Raw genomic sequence first — 8,526 nt, 5'->3', positions numbered from 1 at the left:
AAGCTCCTATCCCGGCAGGACAGTAAGCGGGTCCAAACTAAACAGTTGTCTAACTATCCCAAGGGGAAACAGCAGGAGGCGTTGAGACAACCTGTACGGACTACAATACCCAGAGTTCCAGAGCGGCAGTGGAAGGCTCGTGACCAGAAGGAGGCTGAGGTGGCTGCTGAAGATGATCTGGGGGAATTAGATTCAGCTGAGTCCATGCTGTGGGAAGGAGAGGGTGTGTCCCTGAGTGAGGAGGAAAAGGAAGAGAGCAGTTGCTCTGAGGAGGAGGAGATGGACTGGGAGCTGCCTACAGAGGACTCTTCTTTATCCAGCATGGAAATAGAGTAAGTGGAGAAGTAATGTGACGCAGAACTGAGAAAAAACCTGTTGGGGGAAATTGTTTGTCTCACCTGTTTCTCCAAAAAGGCACTAACTAAAGAAGGTGCTGACTGTGTGGTAGAGGTAAAACATTACTTATAGCACAGCTGTAGGGGAGAAAGGGTGAGTTGTGCTGGATCCCAAACAAAAAAAAAGGCTGTTAGGGCTTGGATTAAAGCCTGACAGCAGACATTTGGGTAAAGAGGTTCCAGGTTGCAGTTTTTCTGTCACGGGACTATAGAAGAAGGATTACTGCACAACACTGAGAGAGAGGAATAAGCTGGAACTAATACTAAATTATTCTTTGTTGTTTTGTTTTGTTTGTTAACCCATGCCCTGTGGGGGAGGGGGAAAACTGTTATTCCCCCACTTGTGTGGACCTTGAAAAGGGTACTGGCTAGAGTGATTAGCCCTGTTAAGGATTCGGGCCTGTTTTGAAAGGCTTGCAAATAACCACATTGGAGGGTTGTCAGAGCCACTAGGATTACAGCAGACACCAGCAGTTGCAGCCGTGCTATCAGGATTGGAGGGCCTGCAAAGCTTGGGAGGAAGAAAATAAGCCCTGCCGGGGAGCCAGCCGGAGGAGCCTACGACAATATGTATATATGCATATGTGTGTGTGTGTGTGTGTGTGTGTGTGTGTGTGTGTGTGTGTGTGTGTATATGCATGAGTGTATGTATCTATTTATGTGTGTATATGGCGGGGAGATTGAAAAATTCATGAGTGTGGGAATGGGGTGCCAGCAGCTGAAAGTTAATCATGTTGGCAGGGAGATGTACCGGCAGGTAAAAGAGGATCACACACAGGGTGGGGAAGGCATTGAGAGAGAGGATTGTGCAGGGGTGGGGGGCAGGCAGGGGGAGACAGGAGCATGGATTGTAGTGAGTTTTTTTTTAAATTATAGGACAATGTTAAGGGGGGCCTCTGCACGGACTGTGATTTGCCCCAGGTCTTGCCCCCCCCCCCCCCCCCCCCAGAATTGGACCTTTGGCATCCTGTAGTTGTTGATTTTAGTCCCAGGTAATATCGCCTGTAGCTGTTTTGTTCTGAGCAATTTTGTAGTTGTGTTGCTAGATATCTGACCTGCGGAAATATTATGTATCGACCTCTCATAGTCCAAAAGCGAGCTGAAATTAAAACTACCTACAGTCCACCTCCCTTTCATTTTCGTTTGTTCCAATGGTTTCTGTAATAGAAGCCTATTGATTTTCTTTTATTTTCAGGGTTGAATTTTCTAATTGAGCCTCTCTTTTTTTTTTTTTTTTTTTTTTTTTTCTTTTCTTATGGTCTTACGTGCTATATAGAAAGGAGCAGAGATGAGAAGAAGGCTGAAAAAGGAGAATGAGTTTTATATTTGCTGGAATGCGTGCAGTGTGGCAGAACTTTGTCCCATTTTCCTCCAGCAGCCCTGGGCATAGGCAAGGCATGTCTTGTCCTCCAGGGCTCAAAATGCTGTGCCTTTCTAATCACAGATGATCTTTTTACAGAAAGGGTGAATTATTTTATTTTTCTGGGGGGGTGGTAGTGGCGGTGGTGGATAGGAGGACAAGGTGAGCAAATATGCTTGTATACCGGGCAAAACGAGCTTCAGTAATTAACAATTGAGATACTGGACTGTTTGTAAAGAGGGAGAATTGGTAGCTGGTATTTGGTTTTGTTTTTTTTTATTATTATTATGTATTTATCATTTGATTTATGATTCATTTTTCAGAGCCCAAAGCAGAGAACCTTATAATTTATCATAACAAATAAAATCCAATAATATTAAAAATATAACTGCATGCCGAGGCAACCACAAAATAGCAATAGTTATAAGACAACCACAATACAAGTATAACAAAACAGAATAGCAGCATAATACATCGAACACAATCCTCACAACTTAAAAGCCAGAATACCCAGTTGAGTTTTAAGGAACTTCCTAAAACTCATGAAATCAGTTATCAGCTGTGGGAAGATAATTTTAGGCAGCTATGGATCAGAACAGACTCAATGACTGAGTATGAACCAATATATTACATATAATTTAAGTACTAAGATTGTATAAAGGCATGACACTATTACCATGTGTTCCCTGCATTCCTGAGACATTCTGGAAACAATGAGCTGATAAATAGCTGGGATGGCCCCAAGGAACATTTGGTATCTCTGGGGAGATCAAAGGCAAAGACATTTGGTATTGCTTTATTTATTTATCGAGTTTTATATGCCGTCTTCGGGAATTGCCATCACAACGGTTTACATATTTTGAAATTAGAAGGGAGGCTCAAAGTACAGTAACGTGGGCATGCAAGGGTACAAGTGGTCAAAGGGAAAGGAGCAGTCTGGGCAAAGACCATTATGGTAAGGGATCATATTGAGGTTACAGTAAAGAGGCAGTTTTCGTGCAAAGGGAATAGTTAAGTTCTTGGTTGTTGCTGTTGGGTAGTCATGTTGTTATGTTGACTTTGGGGAGCTGGCGTGTTTAGGTCTGGTTGGTAGGTCTGTTGTGGGTAGGATGTTGGTTGACCATGGGTGTCTTTGTAGGCTTTGATGAACAACCATGTTTGTAAGTCCTTTTTGAATGTTTTTAGGTTGGGTTGCATTCTTAGGTTAGTCGGGAGAGTGTTCCATAATGTATTTATTTAACAGTTTTATATACCGACATTCATTAGGGATATCACATCGGTTTACAGTAAATGAGAAACTACGCTTAAGTGGCGCTATCTATCTATCTATCCCCTATTAGTTACAGAACAGAATCTGTATTGAAGTTAAGAGGTACAGAATAGAGGGTGGTATGGTTCAAAGTAGACCTTAGAGATTAGTTAAGAGCAGTTAGGAAATAGAGATTATTGCACATGTATCAAGAATATAGGCAAACGTCAACATGAGGATGGAACAGAGGAGGATGCTGGGTGACTGGGATAGGTAGGATTAGGTGTAAGCTTGTGCGAACAGCTACGTCTTTAGTTTTTGCTTGAATATGTTTTGGCAGTCCTCCTGGCGTAGATCTACTGGCATTGTGTTCCATAAGGCGGGGCCGGCTATGGAGAGTGCACGTGCTCTTGTGGATGCCAGGTTGGTGATTTTGGGGGAAGGTGTACGTATGGTAGCAAGGTATTGGAGACTGGTTGGTTTAGATGAGTCGTGGAATATCAGTGAATCATTGAACCATTTCATATCGGGATTGTGAAGAGCCTTATGTGTGATAGAGAGGGTCTTATATATATTTATTTATTTATTTAGAATTCTTATATACCAACATTCTTGTACAATTGACAAATCATATCGGTTTACAATCTAACAGAACAATCGCGGTTAAGGTGTTACATTAAAACAAAGCTTCTAATAGAGTAAATAGAACAACATAACAGTGGCAGCTTAGGCGTTACATTAAAACATAGGGTCTAGTATAAATATGAGAACAAGTGAACAAGTATAAATATGAGAACAAGTATTGGATTCGGGATGCGATAGGGAGCTAGTGTAATTCCTTTAGAACGGGTGAAATGGGTTCTTTTCTGCGCATGTTAGTAAGGATCCGGGTAGCTGTGTTTTGTAGAATTTGGAGTGGGTGGATGGAGTTTTTGGGTAAGCCTAGGAGAAGTGAGTTACAGTAATTGATTTTAGAAAATATTGTAGTTTGTAGTAGTGTACAAAAGTCAGGAAGGTGGAGCAAAGATTTTAATTTCTTTAGGGTGTGTATTTTAAAGAAACACTCTTTCAACGTTTATTTAATTTATATAATCCACTATGATGCCTAGATCCTGTTCCTGGGTTGTAGCACCTAATATGGAACCCAACATTGTGTAATTATAGCATGGGTTATTTTTCCCTATATGCAACACCTTGCACTTGTCCACAGTAAATTTCATCTGCCATTTGGATGATCAATCTTCCATTCTTGCAAGATCCTCCTGAAATTTATCACAATCTGCATGTGATTTAACTACTCTGAATAATTTTGTCGTCTGCAAATTTGATCACCTCACTTGTTGTACCCCTTTCTAGATCATTTATAAATATATTAAAAAGCACCGGTCCAAGTACAAATCCCTGAGTACCTTTTTCCACTGAGAAAACTGACCATTTAATCCTACTCTCTGTTTCCTGTCTTTTAATGAGTTTGCTGAGTTCTAAACAAGTTGGATATGATTAATTAGTCTAATATATTGAGAACTAGCAGATAATTGGTAGATACTCAGAGGTCTCTATTCACACCCCTCCTTCCTAGCCTGACCACAGCCATATACTGACACCCCCATCCCTAGTCCATTCCCAGAACACTAATTTCCCCTTCTCCAGTCCTCCCCAGCACACTCCAGTCCTTTTCATCAGCCTGAACCCAGAGTTTTCTTCTTTCCTCCCCAGCCTGACACCAGCACACTTCGACTCCTCTCCCCAGCCTAACCCCATCATTTTCCCTACCCCTTCTCCAGCGTACTCCGTCTCTCCTCCAGTCACCTCCATCCTACTGTTACTACTACTTAATACTTTGTTAACACTACTCGATGTCTACAGATTATACAAAATCATATAAGAGACTTGCCCTGCTTGAAAGAACTTACAATCTAATCAAGACAAACATACAGGGCAAGAGAGAGTTTGAGAATTTATTAAAAATATGGTTAAAAATTAAGATTTAAAAAAATCCTCAAAAAGGTGTTTTGTTTTTTTTTTTACAGGATTTAAGTAAGGCAAGAGAGGGAGCATGATGCACTAGCTCAGGAAGTCTATTTCAAGCACATAGTGCAGCCAGGTGGAAAGCACAGAGTCTGGAATTGGTGGCAGAGGAATAGGGCATAGATAGGAGTGACTTGCCTGATGAATGGCGTGCATAAGGAGGGGTGTAGAAAGAAGTAAGGAAGGAGAGGCAGTGAGGAGCTGCAGAGTGAAAGCTCTTGTAGGTGAGTAAGAGGCGCTTGAAATGGAAACGTATGCCAATTTAGTGACTTGAGAAGAGGGATTGTATGAGTGTAGTGACTTTGGCAAAAGATAAGTCGTGCAGCTGAATTTTGAATAGATTGCAATGGAGAGAGATGGCTCACTGGGAGACCTGTATAGAGCAAGTTGCAATGGCCTAAGCAGGAGCTGATGAAAGAATGGATGAGGGTTCTGGTAGTGAGTTCAGAAAGGAAGGGATGGATTTTGGCGATGTTATAGAGAGAGAAATTTTAGCAGTGTTTTGGATATGCGCAGAGAAGGAGAGAGGAGTCGAAGATGACTCCTAGGTTACAGGCTGAAGGGACTGGGAGGATGACAGTGGTATTTATTTATTTACTTATTTAAAGGAGTTTATTTATTTATTTTTATATACCGATGTTCCTGTAAAGTATACATATCACACCGGTTTACAAGGAAGAAACTGTCGCCTCATTGGCGGTTTACATTGAAACATTTAACAAATAACAATTAACAACAACATGAAGGCGCAAAGAGGAACTTAGTGGAGCTTACAGTGAACATTCATGATTGTATAAATATCAATGACGAACTCTTCAGGAACTTATGTACAGAAAGGGCTGGGGAACAACGACTATGCTGATAATGTCATTCTTCCTGCTCTTAGCTCTCCGGGAATGCTTGTGTGAAGAACCAAGTCTTAAGTTTCTTTTTGAAAGTACTATGGCAAGCGTTGTAAAAACGTTGTTTAAAAATGTTGTAAAAACGGTTTTTAGTTGTAAAAGCGGTATTTAAACCGCTTTTACAACTAAATACTTGGGCAAAATGGTTTACAAATGTACATAATAAAAATGACATAAAAACAGACAAAAACAAGTAACAAAAGGAGAGCTAAAATATAAGGGGTAAGGTGAAGAGGGAAACTTTTAAAAGGAGAGGCTCCAGAGAAAGTGATTTGCGAACAAAAGTCAGGGTATTGTTTGTTAAGGCATCAGGAGAGGGCCAAAGGCTAAAGCAAAGAGGTATGTCTTTACATTTTTTTTTAAAGTCTGTGTGTGATGTTATTTGTCTAAGATGGTCTGGGAGGGTGTTCCAAAGTGAAGGGCCGGCAACAGAGAAGGCACATCGTCTGGTGATGTCTAATCTAGCTAGCCGGACAGATGGTAACTCCAGAAGATTTTTATGTAGTGAGCGGAGCTGTCTGCTGGGTTGATAAATTCAAAGTAGGGTGCATAGCCAAGTTGAAGTGTCGTTATGAATTAGATTGTGAATGAGGGATAAAATTTTGTATTTTATTCTGAATCTGACCGGAAGCCAGTGAAGTGAGTATAGGATTGGAGATATATGCTCTTTGCGAGAAGTGACTGTTAGAATGCTTGCAGCTGAGTTTTGTATTAATTGTAAAGGGCGGAGAGCATTTTCTGGAAGGCCAAGATAGAGGGCGTTGCAGTAGTCAATGCCTGTAAGGATGAGAGATTGTAGAACAGTATGGAAATCATTTGAAAACAGCAAAGGACAGAAATGTTTTAGCAGATGAGGTTTGTAAATTGAATTTTTTACTATAGTAGAGATGTGGAAGCACATAGATAGGCGTGAGTCAATATGCACACCAAGATTTTGAGCTTTTTGATACACAGAAATAGAGAGAGAAGGTTTGGGGGGAAGATAAGGAGCCCTATCTTGGCCATGTAGAGTTTAAGATGACGGTGGGACATCCAAGTAGTAATGTCAGACAAGCAGGCTGAAATCTGGGACTGGATTCTGATGAAATTTCTGGTGCAGAGTGGTAAATCTGGGAATCATTAGCATGAAGATGGTATTGAAAGCCTTGAAAGGAACTCAGAGCACCAAGGGAATTAGTAAATAAAGAGCAGAGAAGGGTGCCCAAGACAGAACCCTGAGGCTCACCAATTGATAGTGCGATGGCAATAGAGAAGGATTCACTAGAGGAAACACTAAAAGTGCAATGGGAGAAGTAAGAAGAGAACCAAGACAGGACAGAGTCTCAAAGTCCTGGCTATTTGCCACCCCACCAACTCCCAGCCTGAACCCAGCACTCCCATTCCTCCTCTCCCACTCTGATCTGACCCAATCCGAGTAATCATGTGTTTCCCCCATCTCACCCATCTACTTCCCCATGGTTCCATGGCCCTCTTTTGCAGGCCGCATGTCACTGGGACTTCATTCAGTGCTGTGGCTCTCTGGTTTCCTATGGCTCTGCTGACAGTCCCTGTCTGCTACATGCATAGGATCCTCAGTGGTGGGTGGGACGCATAGACCACTTATCTCACAGTGAAGAGTAAGCACCTAATGTGGAATGCATGCCTACACATGCATATGTGTAACTTCTTATTTATGCGCTTACATGCATAACACAGTGCTTATGCACATGCACTCGGAGCTGTGCACCTAGCTTGGTGAGAACACAGAGCTATATGCGTAGGCTCTTCATTGGATGGTGACATGTGCATTCTCACCACATCGATTATCGACAGACACCATCCTGTGGGCTAAGTTTATTTTATGTGTGTGTGTGTGTGTGTGTATATATGTATTATATATGTAGATAGATAAATATAAACAATAATCTAGATGCAAAATAACGGCACAGAGTACTGTGGCAAAATCATGATTAGAGAGGAGAACAAAGTGTAACTGGAAAAATAGCCTCCTTGCCACAGCAGTGACCTGAGCATCTAGATTCAAAGACAAATCGAGGATCGCCCCCAGTCTTCTAATTTCATGTTTAATTATCCAAGGGGCATCATTCAAAGATAATATAGGGCAGGATAAATGAACGGGATTTCATTTCATCTTATTCCGAGTAGACCAATTAAAAATCTGTCTAAGCCGTAAACTCAGCTCAGCTGCCACCAACTCGTGGTCAGGGCCCTAAGGGGGCCACCAATTGGACATCACTGTCAAGTGGCAAACATAAAATCCTGAATCCCACAGTTTTGTAGTAGAGAAGCCAAAGGCTGAAAATAAATGTTAAAAAGATTGGGACTAATGTGGACCCCCTGGAGAAACCTCACACTGCAACCCAAACAAATAGGAGGAGGATGTCTCACCCAGCCTGACAATCTGTGATCTATTAGACAAGAAAGATTCGAAGCAATTAAAGGCTAAGTTACCAATCAGCAATCTCATAAAATTCTATAAGAACTGAAAAGGAGTCAGCGCTTTTGTCCAGCTCCTGCCAAAGATAGTCTAAAAAAAAAAAGCCAGGAGAGTGCGTTCTATGCTGTAATAGCACCTGGATCCAGATTGCAATG

The 8,526-nt window shown here is 41.5% G+C and overlaps 1 long non-coding RNA gene across 1 annotated transcript in view; it reads left to right on the top strand.

Annotated features, from left to right (window-relative positions):
* The first annotated feature begins 260 nt into the window (after window positions 1-260).
* Window positions 261-8,526, top strand: part of LOC115076187 — a 124,601-nt gene continuing 116,335 nt past the window's right edge. Inside the window, exon 1 of the long non-coding RNA XR_003852697.1 lies at window positions 261-332. This is a non-coding gene — a long non-coding RNA (uncharacterized LOC115076187). The remainder of the gene's footprint in view (window positions 333-8,526) is intronic.

Source organism: Rhinatrema bivittatum, chromosome 14 (assembly GCF_901001135.1).
Source record: "Rhinatrema bivittatum chromosome 14, aRhiBiv1.1, whole genome shotgun sequence".
Lineage (NCBI taxonomy): Eukaryota > Metazoa > Chordata > Amphibia > Gymnophiona > Rhinatrematidae > Rhinatrema > Rhinatrema bivittatum.
Note: the sequence above shows the minus strand (reverse complement) of the source record. Positions and strands in the feature narration are given on the sequence as shown.